This window comes from Vicia villosa, linkage group LG1, assembly GCF_029867415.1.
Source record: "Vicia villosa cultivar HV-30 ecotype Madison, WI linkage group LG1, Vvil1.0, whole genome shotgun sequence".
Classification (NCBI taxonomy): Eukaryota; Viridiplantae; Streptophyta; class Magnoliopsida; order Fabales; family Fabaceae; genus Vicia; species Vicia villosa.
The window spans coordinates 58,307,174-58,322,585 of NC_081180.1; positions in this window are offsets into that span (position 1 = coordinate 58,307,174).

Here is a 15,412-nt window from a genome sequence, read left to right on the forward strand (position 1 = left end):
GGATCAAGAGAAATTTGTAATTTGTTTGAAAAAAATAGAGCATAAAATAAATTACATGAAATATTTTATTTTAAAAATTAATAGCATAAAATACACCGAAAAATATGATTATGGAAAATACACTGATTTGCAAAATGTTTGGAAAAACAACTTTGTACACCATCAACCGAATCAAACCAAACCGATTAGGTTGGTTCGGTTCCAATTTTGAAAAAGATTAAAAACCAAACTTAACCAAACCAATGGAGATTTCATCAGTTCGGACCTTTTTTTTTACCAAAAACCGGTAGAAACTGATCTGATTACACCCCTACATATAATTGAATCTATATAACAATATCAATACAAAACAATTTTTGTTGACTTCCTGATTTCTTATATGTCTTGTATATGTTGTTTCTTATGCTCTTGCACCTTCATTACAGTTTAGTCTCCAACAGTCTGTGACATGATGCAATGGACAACCAGGTTTCAACTTCACCTGATCCCAATGGTTGTTACTAACAAAACCAATTATAATCATTTATGTCTACTCGCAAACATTAATGGAGAAACAACAAGTGGGAAGAATGTAATGTTAAGGTTGATGCACTTTGGACAACGAGACCAAGTTTTAATAAAACTATTAACCTCTAAGGCTTGCACTAACAAGCCCAAACCTTTATAAATCATTGGTGTCATCTCTTTACCCTTATCTCTTTTATTTTCTGCTTAATTTCCTTACTTTGAATTTTTGTTGTTTACTTATTCAAAAAATTTTATTAAAAATGTTTTCCAACTTTGATTTAGAAAATGATTTTGTTTTAAGTCAATGATTTTCAAACCTCCATAATTTACCCCCTATTGTGTTTGGAGTCAATGTTCAACAAATTATCCCTTAGGCATAATCGATTATTACCTTTCGTGACGCCTTATTATCAACAATTATGGTTAATAGTAAATTAAGCAACGACTCTATTGAAAACCTTATGTTTTTAATCCGATAAACAATTATGAGATGTGCATAATCGATTAGGAGGCTTAAAAAGCCCATGGATATCTCTCTCTCTCTCTCTCTCTCTCTCTCTCCCCTCTTTCTATTATGTTCTCACATTTTTCTTACTACTTTTGAAAGATAAATATTTATATCTATGAGATGTTCCAGTTTAGTGAGGGAATTATTGTAAATTCTCTCTAGGAGAAATTTTTATTTTGGTTGTGAGATAAACCAGATTAAAATGATCTTGTTTGGTTATTGAGGTAAACCAAGTTAAACTTATGTTTGGTTGGAGATGTATTCGTAGCTAAAACTCTCAATTGGATCGTGAGCTTAGCTTGAGGTAAAAAGCTATTAGTTGCTTATGGAGGTCTTCGTAGTTAAAATTGTTGGACAAGTGATTTAAAGCACATGAGTGGAGAGGTGAGTTTTGGTATTTAAAATTCGTGATTAATTTTAAACATTTTTCAATTAAGATCGTATTAGTAATTTTTATGTGAGTAATTTGCAGCGGAAATAAAATACTTGAAATAAATTACATAAAATAAAAGGATATGGTTAGAAAGATTGTATCAAAGATTTATACAAGTTTGACCGAACGTTGGCCTAGTCTTGCCCACAAGAATTCTTCTTGAGAGTTTAACTATAAACTTTTAGCTTTTGAAGGCTATACCCACGAACCATAATACAATCTGATCTTGAGATTTTATCAGGCTTATCCCCAACCAATAACAATGTTTATTCCTAGCTAAGCTAACGAACAGTTTAGAGATTTATAGCTTATCTCAATAACCAAAACAAAATTTTTTCTAGCAAAGTTCAATAAACCAAGAGCAGAGATTTTATGATAGGTTTATCTCAGTAACAAAACTCAAATTCTTAAAGGTAACGCATCCTTAAGAATAAAAACGACCAACATGACCTCTTACAAAAATTCTTCTTCACAAGTAAAGTTTCACATACTAGCACTAAGGCAATCAGAAGTGAATAAAAATATTTTCTTGAGAGAGAGATGGAGGGAGAGAGAGAGAGAGATAGATAGAGAGAGAGAGAGAGAGAGAGAGAGAGAGAGAGAGAAATTCCAAACAAATATGAAAATGTTAGAAAGTGGCATGGTTTGAAGTGAGTGTATGTCTCTCTTATATATTAGTTGGAAAAACCAAGAATGGAATAATCCATTGGCCGAATTTATTATCTAATCAATTGGCAAAAAACTCTAATTGATTAGACAACTCAGATATAATCAATTAGAGGGCCCAAATAGGAAGATTTAGATATAGATCCATTGCAAGCCATTAATGTGATGATCTTATTTATTTTTTAATTGATTATTAGTCTTCTAATAAATTGGATAATGCTATAATCAATTGGCTAGTTAGAAAAGTTTTTCCAATTGATTGACACATCTTTTCAATAAATTAAATAGTTAAAAATAGTTTGAAAAAAGGTTTGGATAAATTTTTAGTCACTCGGTTATGGCTTTAGAAAATATTTTTCATGATGGAAACATTTTGAAAGAAGCTTTAAGTGTGTGTGTGTGTGTGTGTGTGTGAGAGAGAGAGAGAGAGAGAGAGAGAGATAGTTTCCTTATAACTCTTAAGCTACTATCTTACTTTTACAATACTTGGTTCACTAAGACAGACCGACACACATGATCTGACGAGCTTTCACATCTTCTCCAAGGAGCTTCAATATTTTGCTAGAGGGTTTCTGATTGTATAGGTACTTGATCTTAAGTCCATAAGATGCTTGGGTTATATTATCATCATCAGGGTTAAAAGCTATTTCCATGTTTTGTCTTCATCAAAACCTCTGATGCAGATCTTCATCACCTATAAGCACATAGATCCAAAAAACTTCATGTTTGTTGGGAATCTAGCCATTGAAAGACTCTAATCTTTGTATATGGTGGTTCGTGGGAAAAGTCTATCTAAAGCTCTCATCATAGTGGAAACTCTCAAGAAGGAATTCTTGGGGAGAGAAATAAGTCACTTCATTAGACCAACCTCTATAATTCTTTGGTGTTTTTCTCTCATGCCTCAACTCTTTACGTTCTAGTTATTTATTTATGATGGATTTCTATTTTCCTATTTCTAGTGCTTTTACTCTATTTATTTTAAAAAAGATTTTTAAACTTTGATTTTGCAAACAAAATATTTGTTTTGAAAATGGTTTTTCAAACTCACACAATTCACACCTTTGTGTTAGGAGTCACTTAACCAACAGGTGGTATTATAGCCATGATTATGCTCAGTGGAGGAGCAGAAGTGAGATCCTAGTATCGATTAAGGCTAGTGTTATGGGTGACTCACACTCATGGGGGATTGTTGGGAGAGGTATCCTCTATTTGGTTGGAGAGGTTTTCGTAGTTAAAACTTTTAGTTGGTTCACGGGCTTAGTGTACAGTTGAAAGCTCTCAGGTGGTTATGGAGTACTTCGTAGTTAAAATTCTATGTAGGTTGGGAATCTACCATTGAAAATTTCAATCCTTGTATAAGGAGGATTATGGGAAAAGTCGGTCCAAGCTCTCACCATAATGGAAACTCTAAAGAAGTAATTCTTAAGGAGAGAAGTAGGTCACTTCATTAGACCGAACATTTATAGTTATCTAGTGTTTTTCTCCCATCCCTTAACTTTTTACTTTTTAGTTATTTATTTCTGTTGGATTTCCATTTTCCTATTTCTATTGCTTTTTACTGTGTTTGTTTTGAAAAAGATTTTTAAACTTTTATTTTGTAAAATATTTTGTTTTGAAATGGTTTTTCAAACCTACACAATTCACTTCCATTGTGTTAGGAGTCACTTAAACAATAAGTGGTATTAGAGCCATGATTAAGCTAAGTTGGAGAGCGTAAATGATATCCTAGTAACAATCAATGTGAGTGATGTGTGTGACTCATACTCGTACATGAGATGGTATGAATTCAAATGTGATTCATTAAGTATCACATCCACTAAAAATGAGAAAATGTTGGATATCTCAAGTGTAGTTGGAGATAACACAAGACATCAAACATTTATATGGACCCATTTATATAGACCCATTTATATTGCAACAGCTTATGTGTAATCTACACGTCACAATCAACCAGCAGCCTAATGCGGAATGGATGGAAATAAAAAGACAAGAAATTCCAAGATGGATTTTATCTTTACATTAGACGGATTGATGCATTATACAAAGTAAGTAGTGACATTAACATATATACAAAATATGGGAATAGAATTTTCTTAATCTATTTTCGAATATATATATTAAAAAATGCCTCCAAATTTGTCTCTGTTCAAAAGGTCAGAACATCTATTTATATAAAGTCATATATGTATATTTTTGACACATATTTGGATGGATATTCAACTTCAAGATGAACTGAGTGGTAAATGAAAGATTAATGAAACAATTGATAATATCAATTGTTGTTCCTTTAAGATTGAATATATTATTCAAAGCAATGTAGAGTATGTTCATGTTGTTCCTGGTACAAAAGGGACACATGTGGAATACTATGTTCCAACATGTGTGCAGCAACATCTCGTTCAGGAAACAGACAAATGTTATTGCAAGATTGGTTCAGACTTATTCTATCCAAGATTCATTCTACATAGAAGATATATGAAGAGAGTTAATTTGAATGTTCTTGCACAACATGTGGAACCCGATTTTCCAACATATGGTTTAGGTATTATTTTCTTAGATCTGATTTCAAGTTTATCATGAGGATGTGTTCACGAGTTATATTGATACATCAAAATCAAATAAATGACGAAGGTTGATACTCTACGACAATAATACAAACGAAAGGAAAGATCGCAACACTCTATTTTTTCCCTCAAATCCCATCTTCTTTTTCTCTCTTCCTATTATTTCTTCAGGCTATTTTTATGCTCTTTTAATTCTTTATTCCAACATGGTTTACGAAAATGATTTAGGCGGTGTGTTGTTACTGCAATGGTAGATATGTCGCGGTGATAAATTATTTCTGTCGGTGAGTGTGGTGGTAGTCAGATTTGAAATGGTTGTTGTAATTTCGTAGCTGTAATTTCTGTAATTTTTCATATCTGTATTGTTCATATCTGTAATTTCATTATTTTTTGTGAATGTCCATATCTTAATTGGTTCCATGCAGAGTTGGTAAGCAGCGGTTGCGAGAAGCTATAACTCAATTGCAATATGTAAGTTTCATCTTAATTTCTTAGGGCTTATTTGGTGTCTAAATATATTTTGTTTCTAAGTTTCAATTTTCAAATTTTGGTTACAAAATATTCATCTTACTTTGAATCTGCTTTCTCAAGCCGAATTAACCCTTAGGCTATGTTTGGGAGTTTGGAAGGGAGGGGAGGGGAAAGGCTTCCAAAAATGAAATTTTAAAAAAAGGGTTAAATAAGTTTTTGGTCCCTGTAAATATCTCAAATTTCGTTTTTAGTCCCTATAAAAAAAATGTCGACATTTAGTCCCTATAAAATTACTTTTTCATTCACTTTTGGTCCCTGTAGAGGGACTAAAAGTGAATGAAAAAGTAATTTTATAGGGACTAAATGTCGACATTTTTTTTATAGGGACTAAAAACGAAATTTGAGATATTTATAGGGACCAAAAACTTATTTAACCCTTAAAAAAATATAGGAAAATATTTGACATTTTTTGAAAAAATGATTTTGTTTAGAATGATAAAAGAGTCATTATCATTACTAAATTTTTAATTTTCACAATACTATAACAACCTAAAAGATATTTGGAAAATTTATTTAAACCCTTCAAAACCCTCCAAAACCCTCCTTCAATACAATTTTTGAGTTCCCCCATTTTATAGGTTTTTGGTGTTATTAATAAACTCAAACCCTCTAAAACCCTCCAACCCAAAATCCTTTTAACCTTTTCACCCAATTCTTCCTATTTTCCAAAGCCCTCCCCTCCCTTCCCCTCCAAACTCCCAAACATAACCTTAGTATTCATAATGTCTTTATTTTCAACACTCATTTCCAAATATTACTGCTCTGAGATCATTTTCATTGGAAAAGTTGCATTACATTGTTCTACCATGTTTGGCGTACTGTGTCACTCAATATGTTTTAACTGAAAATATGATGATATCAAAATAAAGCCTTTGTCAATATGTTATAAAATTATAGATTTTGTCAATGGTATCACAATCTATTATTTTTCGTCAATTATTTTACAGGATATTCACATGGATAATTTTGTTTCTTCTATGGGATAAACATTTACCATGGGCCAAGAGGTTTAAAACAATGGCAACAAAAGGATATATACTGAGTAAAGATGCATTTGTGATGGAAAAAACCATTTGGGCGGAAAGGACCTACTTGTTCTGTTTTTAACATTTAAGGGGTTAATTTGAACTTTTAAAAAATTAAGGGACCATAATGGACCCCGAGACAAAGTTAAGGGACGAAAAAATATATTTTCCCATTTTAATACTTTCCTTTTTATGTCAAATGCACCTGTAATCTAATACCTCAAGTTATCTATATATTTTATTTTTTTCTCTGATTAATAATGTGTGCAAACAACTTTCTTAGAGTAACTCATTTTTTTAAAGAAATTTTGTTTTAACTGTCATTTTCATAGTTTAAAATAATATTAATTATAGTTTTTGTTAATATTATCTTTAATTATTTACTATAAAATATAATAAATTAATAAATAATCAAAATTCAGACAGTAATATTAAAATAAGATAGTTTCTCAATCCACTCTATGGATCTCTTACACACAGCGTGAAATTACATTTTTGCCTCCAGTTTCCGTAGATGCACTCCCGGAAGCACCTCATTTCTTCAAAAAAATTTGATTTCTTCCGTAGATGCAGCTACAGAAGTAAAATAAACTAGTATATATTGGGAAAAATACAAATAAAATTAGTTCAGGGATTGTTTCGTAGGTGCATCTACGGAACCGTTTGGCGCTAAGTAGATGCACCTACGGAAGTGTCTGATATAGTTTGAACTAGCATGATCACTCCTCTATTGTTTCATTTCTTCAAGCTCTCCATATTCCACACCCTAAAAATCCTACATGATCAATATCATTTTTTACTCCAAAGTTTCAACTTTTTGGTGCAACATATCAAAGGGAGCAAGAAAAGACTCAATTTCAGGTAAATATTCATCTTCAATCACTACAATGTTCACATTATGCAACTAATTTTCTGAAAAAAAGTTACGCTGGTTCCGTAGATGTATCTACGGAACGTGTTGATGAAGAACACTTCCGTAGGTGCATCTACGGAAAAATCACTGAGTTGTTTTTTTCCAGCAGATATGTAATTCTGTTATTTTGCCAATTGTTTGCAAATAGGTATGGTGCACCCCGATAATATTCCAAGAGAATTAGCTCCTTTAGTCGATGTTTGTACAAGTGTTGATGGGGTAGTCGCAGAGATGGTAGATGTCGGAGGTGACTTTAGTAACAAGGAAGACTTTGATGATCGTGAAAACATGCTAACATGGATTCGTAGGAATGCAACCAACCTTGATTTTGGTGTGGTAATAGGAAGATTGGATAATGGTACGGAAAGAATAAACTCGTTTGTAACAGTAATGTGCGAAAGAAGCGGGAAATACCATCCTCCTCTAAGGAATTTTAAAAGAGACGACATATGTACTAGAAAATGTGATAAGATCCGTTGTTACATGTTGGCTAGCAAGAAGTGGAGGTGCTCTATTATTTATGGTTTGCATAACGGAACGGAGAAATCTATGACCCTTCCGTGGATATATCTACGGAAAGTTCACTGACAGACATTGTGTGGTCCATAATCACCAAAGGCTTCTATAAATTTGGGGTTTCTAGGGTTGTATTATTACACACAAACACAAACAAAAACACAAAAATGTTTCACATAAGGCCTTGTTCATGGCAGCGAACATCATCCAAGCGTCCCGATCCTAAACCGGTTTATCGCAGAAGAGATGAGCATGTTATTTTCTCTTCTGTCAAACCCCCATGCCAGGAAAATTTTGGAACATCCATTCCTTCGACCAACTCAAGAGGACTCTGATGTCTTTTTTAGAGGGGAAGTATAAACCTGGCGAAGTCATCAGAAGGATCCAGAGGCTTAGAACAAGAACCTCGTCTGAGTCCGGAGAAAAGAAACGTTGGTGGGATGAAGTGGAAGGCGATATTGATTCCATTCTAATGATGCATGGATCCGATGACATTGTTTTAACTGTTGTAATTTTTTAGTTTTCTTAATTTTCTGTTGGAAATGTTGGAAATTTCGATGTATCTTTTAATCAATGTTGATTTTAATCAATAAATGGATGTTTTATCGTTACAAATGTTGTTGTTTTGGTTTTCTGGGTTTTGTTTACTTCCCTATATTTATTTACGGAAGGTGTAACACCTCAAATCTACCCCGCAATTATAAGCGAAAATCAGAGTGCATTTAAAAAATATTCATCACAAATGGGATGTCACAATTCGACTTAACCAAACAAACATACTTATATTGCATTTAATAAAGATACATAGCATTCGGAACAAAACCTCATTCACCACTTACAGCTTACTTATAAACATCTTTATTAACACAAGTGTCATCATGGCATACAATAATCAAGTAATAACGACTAATCCCCCCGAGTGCTACGTATCAGAGCAATGGACACCGACTCGACTTGCCATAAAGCAACATCAAGACTTCACATCAATAACCTCGAACATCCACGAATAATCTTGAGTACCTGCCCATTTCCCATGGTAGGGGAAATATCAGCAAAGGGGTGAGATATCTTACAATATAAAGGAATGCATGATAAGTAGTATAGGAGATATAAATCATACATAATTTCACCACTTCACATCTCATAACATCTTACAACGATTTTCATCGCAAAACAACTTATCAATATAATACAACTTTCAAAATGGCAACAATATCATTAATCAGTTAAGACAACATATTCAAATTCACAATTATACTATCATTATGTCACAACAACAGATCATCGAATCAACAATTCAAATAACATAATCAACTTATGGAATGGCAATAATGTCAATAATCAACCATGACAATATATGCAATTCACAAGTAAGATCCCAACACATCACGATAAACATCTCATCATCATGTCAACACGTCACCACAAACATAATAAAATAAGACTCAAATGCAAATCACATGTGACTCGACTTATGCAAATGCATGTGGTACCATTTGGAGTAAAACTCCCACCGTCTCAAAAGTTGCCATTGGGCACACCGTCGCTATTTGCCATCAAGGCCACCGTCACTTTTGCCATTAAGGCCACCGTCTCTTTATGCAATGGATGTGACTCAATAAATGTAACATCCACACAAACACAACACACATAATTAATACGTCACAACATCGTCTAAATCACCATCGAACATTATCAATATAATGTCGAACTTCAACAACAACAAAATCATCATCATTCATAAGAATGCATCACTTCACAATCACGTCACTATGTTGCATCATCATACAACAATAATTCACCTCAAAATACAACTTATCAACATTGACCATAGGGTCTACGACAATGACAACAATTTCTACATACTAGCGACAACGACAACAAATTCATCATGTTAACAACAACCACAAATTCATCATATTATAACAAACATCAACGATTCATCATATTGCCAACAACATCAACACATTCATCATATTCCTTAATTCAAGTAATCATCATAATACGTTTTATTCAATTTCATATATATTGTTAAGTCATCGTATGGCATCATTGTCGACTCATACATATCAAATACGCACAATTAATCGCATATAGTATACAACATCTTTATTAATCATGCATATCATCACATACATCATTATCTCATTCATCATAAGGAAGGTACTTATCATCATCTCGATAACATTGTATCATCATAACAAAACATACATCAAGTTATACTACAACGCAATTATGTCAATTCATCGCAAAGAGCATACTTCATTTGTTAACACAACATAGTTCATCACTTAATCCTAATAAACATAATAGGAAACTATATCATATGGATCATTTTATTGCATCATGGTATAGTTCATTACGTTAGCTTTCCAACGCTTCGAACGACGCCTAAAACGGAGTTACGAATCAAAAGTTACATCATTTCAAAGTTTAGAAAAAGTTTTGCAAAACAGGGTTCGCGGCGCCAACAAAGTTTGCGGCGCGAACTGAGTGAATCAAATATTCCTAAGTTTCTGCCAAGCAGTTCGCGGCTCGAACAATAGTGCGCGGCGCGAACTGGCGATTTCAGAAAATCCCAAATCTCAGAAAACAGCATGGGAATTTCATCCCAAAACCCCTAAACTCAACCCAAATCAAGCTGAAAACACCAACCATCATGAACAACAATAGAATACATGTTATAAACACAAATACAACAGATATTATGGATCTTCTAACATCATAACATCATTAAACATCCATTAAAAACACATTTCAAATCATAAATTCATGCATTCGTTCATAAACCCTAACTTCTCTAAATTCATGAAATTGAAGAATAGAAAGCATACACAACATTATCAATTCCACATTCATCAACATTGCAACACAATCATGGATTTCAATTATGAACCTAATCTCTACCATACCCATCATCATGCCAACCCTTAGAGAGTAAGAACCTCACCCTTATCTTAGCATAAGCTTCACTTCCTTCAATGGAGCTCTTCCTCTTCATGTCATAGCTCTCTCTTCTCTCCCTCTCTTCTTTCTCTTCTTTCTCCACAAAATGAGTTATGAGGCCAAACCTCTAAAACCCTAACTCTTACTATCATTCTCACTAATGGACTTAACCCATAACCCATCCATTGTGTTATATTCTTTCCACTTAGGCCCAATTCATAATATCTCTTTAATTACTCAATTAATCCGAATAATACACGTAAATAAATAACCACACAACATAACCGAATATTATTTCCAATAATATTCCACATTTACCATCGATCCATAACTTTAACAATACTAACTCGCAATTATACATCTTTGACTAATCCGACTTATTAATCTGACCATAACTTAACTGCTCAAATCAACATATTAATCCATTACGTTTGTAGAATAATATCGATAAACCTCGACTTCAACTAATTCCAATGAATAAATCCTCGATCAATTTAATTAAATAATTAATTAAATTCGGGGCGTTACAGAAGGCTTTCGTATATGCATCTACGGAACAAAACAACGTTAAAATAAAAAATGGGTGTTTCCGGAGATGCATCTACGACGAGGACATTTTGGTCAATTCGGTAGTGTGTAAGAAAGTTATGGGGTGGGATGAGAAATCAAGTAAAATAATAAGCACGAATATTTATTGGTGGCAGATAAATCAAAATTTATGTATGCATTTATTGGTTTTGATGCAAAATTAAATAAAATCAAATTTTGAATCTTGTAAGAATAATTGACAAATCAATTTTCTTATTTTTAAAAATTAATTAATTAATTAATTGAAATCGCAAATATGAGACATAAATAATAGTTTTAAGAAATCAATGAATTTATTAAAAATTTAAAAAAATCAGATTAAAAATGGTTGATGGTTTGGATTAAAGTAATAAAATATTGGCGTTAATACAAAATTAAATAAAATCAAAATTTGAAATTGACAAATCATTCTTCATATTTATGAAAATCAATTAATCAAATGAAATCACGAGTATGGGAAATTAATAATAGTTTTAAAAAATCAATTAATATTTTTAAAGTTCTAATAAAAAATCATATTGAAAATGGCTAATGGTTTGAATTAAAGTAAAAATACTATTATTTTTTAAAGTTTAATTTGTGAGTAAAAATATTTAATCAAAGATGATTAATTGTTGTGATTAAGAAATTTAATTGTAAGAGCTTCACAATTTTAATTTAATATTTAAACCATTACAAAATTAATATTTATTGTTTTTTTAAATGAGTAGTTATTAAATAAATCAAAACTCTTTGCTATATCAAATTATTTTTATGAACAATGGCAAAACTAAAATAATTTTTATATACGGGAAAAAAATTTATGGTTGATCAAAATATTATTTTTAACATTTGTCTTTTATCAATAAGTTATACTATAGTTTGCAAAACGAAATCGCGTTCAAAACCATATCCCACCTACAACGTATCTCATACAAACGCACGAGTAGCACATCAATACACATGTAAACGCACAGATAACCAGATCAAAATCTACGCGAACGCGCAAGTTATATATATATATTAGTTATATATATTTTTGTATAAATCAAGAAAATAAAAATAAATAAAAATAAAATAACGTATGAATCCAAACACAAAAAAAAAAGAGTATTTTTTAAATTATTTATGTTAGTAATATTTTTATTTTAAAATTATTTTTAATTTAAGATAGAATATTTTGTAAGGTAATACATTAAAAAGTGAGCTGTTTATATAAGAATATTATTTTTTTAAAAATGAGAACATGTTTCTTTATACAAATACTTTTATAAATTATCACAAAACAAATATAATGTTACATACTAGAAAATATACAGTTATCCAAATATTTTTATATATGAAAAAAAATGTGTTTATGATCCATATATATATATATATATATATATATATATATATATATATATATATATATATATATATATATATATATATATATATATATATATATATATATACTCTTTTAGTTAAGAAATTTTGTCTTTTTTATATTTTGAAAACAAATGCGCGCATCAGACCCGTACCCGTGCGTACGCATGGGTATTCCACTAGATAATAAACATTCAATCAAATTCATATTGTTTAGCAATATTATTTTGGATGAAATTAATTTAGAGATCCAAAGGAGAAAAGCACATAATGCATTGTTATTTAAGAAGGCTTAATTCTCATGTTTGAGACAAGTTTTATGCGCTAGAATTAAGTTCTTTATGTTAAGGTTTTTTAGTCTTTTGTTTCTTGTATTCCATACTAATTTTATCACTCATATCATAAGGATTATTGTTGGATATTGTTTGTTGTACACCACATTATTGCTTTAGAAACTTGGGATAGTTGTTGGTTTGTATTAGTTGAGTTGTAAATTCAACAATTATTGTGTCAATGGTTAAGTTGATCATTTGGGATTAATGATTTAGAAAAAGTGAGACAGATCCTCATATTTAGGGGGAGTCCTAAATAGAAAGTCACTAGGATTAGGAAGAGGCATTGAACACCATGGGGATTGGTGTTCCTATAAGACTAATTGTACTAATTTGAAGTAGTGAATTTACTTTCTTGGGTGCAGCCTACCAAAGGATGATGAGCAAGGTCTTTCAAACACATGACCGACATCTCATTCAGGTATTCAAGAGGGTTTGATGATAAAACATGAGGCTCAATTTGGAGAAATGCATCTTTGAGGTAAGAGCCGGTAAATTTACAGGGTTTTACCTTACAAAGAGAGGGAAATAGGCTAACCTCGACAAATGAAAAGATGTAATTCGAATGAACACGCCGACTATGAAGAAGGAAGTCATAAAATTTTAACATGATGTTCACCATTTTGAACAGTTTTTTCTCAAAGTCCACTGAACATGCATTGTCGTTCTATAGGTTGTTGTGGAACAAAAATTGGAATTCAAAATCTCTAGTCAGACCGAAAACACGCTATGAAAAGATAGAAAAGGCAGCTCTAGCATTGATGACTGCATCGAGGAAGCTCCGAAGGTATTTCCTTGCATGTTCTATAATAGTTCGAACTGACTTGCCTTTGAAACAGGTACTCTACCGTTCGAATTTGGCTGGGTGCCTAAAAAAATGGTCCATTGACTTGTTTGCGTTTGAGGTGTCTTTCGAAGCAAAGGAAATGTTTAAAGCCAAGTTGTTCGATGACTTTCTATAAGAAATGACTCCCTACCCACCAAGACATCTCACACTTGGATGATATTTACATATGGATCTTCTAATAACTTTGGCAGCGGTGCTGGCGTAATTTAGGAAAATGGAGCCGACCTTGTGGTTGAAGTTTCCATGCGCTTTGAATTTTCCACCATAAATAACCACGGTAGTTATGAAGTAGTCATTATCGGGATTGCCTTGGCGGAATAGACAGGGAAAGATAACATTAAAGTGAGGAAAAACTCTCAGCTAGTTTTTTCTCAAGTTAAGGGGGAAGCACATGATAATGATTCGCTGCAACAACAATATTTAAGGTTAGCCAACCAGAATATGGAAATGTCTAGTGTAGGCTGGCTCTTCACGTATTCACACAAATAATGGAAAACATTTGCATATCACAACTAACTGAATACAATTGAGAATGGGATATAATCATGGTGATTAAGAACATCAACCTTGAAGGCAATGAAATGTAGTGTGGCCCGCATTCAGGATATGAAAATTCATACATAGGGAGGAAACATACCTCGAGATGGCTACAAATTCATATGTCACTTTCAAGGACAATCACTTTCCCAGATAAGGAAAACCTTATGTCCTTGGAGTTATAGAAGAACCGGCTTCCCAAGATCTCATATACTCCCACCGTTTTTTATTATAAGTCGATTTAGAAAAATATTTTGTATTTAAATATAAGTCGTTTTACAATTCCAATGAATAATTAATGTTGTTTTTCCTATTATATCCTTAAATATTTATTATTATCTCTCCTTTCAATTATATAAATTTATCTTCCACATGTCATTAATGAAGGATAATTTTGTAAAAACCTTCATAATTTCTCATTTTCATACAACAATTATTATTTTTCTTAATCTGTGTAAAAAGTCTAAAACGACTTATAATAAAAAACGGAGGGGATGAAACCACTTGATGCCAGAACTCTCCCCCGAACCGGACTAAACCGGTGGTATAAAGCCAAAAAAAACAGAGGGAGTAGTCTTTAGCAATCATCGGTAAGTTCTAGATTCGATGATGACGCCTTCTACACCATATATTATTCATAATTCAAAGACAAAAAACGATGACCGTGAGTAATCCACCACGTTCATTCCTCCAATTACTTAACATTAAACTTGTGTTTGAATTAACATTCTAGACCCCTAATAAACCTAGTATATTAGGGACACCCATAATATTTTTAACAATACAAGGACCAGTATATTTGACTTCTCCAAAATAAAATCCTACTCCGACCTAGTTCATATCAATACGAGTGGGAAATTGTTCCCTATTATTGAAGTTGATTACTATTGGTTCAGTGTACGAAAAAACATCACTAAATTCTATAAAGGGAATTCTATATTTGGGTTCTCCATGTGAAAACGCAAATAAAAACTCAAAAAATTAAAAGGGATTAAAATCCTTAAGTTAAACAGATTCTTTTTAAGAACTTGAATGAGAAACATATTGATGGAGTAAAACATAAAATTGGAAACCTCTGCTAGTAAAGATGAAGAAAATGGAAGCTCTCTCTAAGAAGCCCCTTGAAGCAAAGAAGATTTCAAAAAAGTGTAA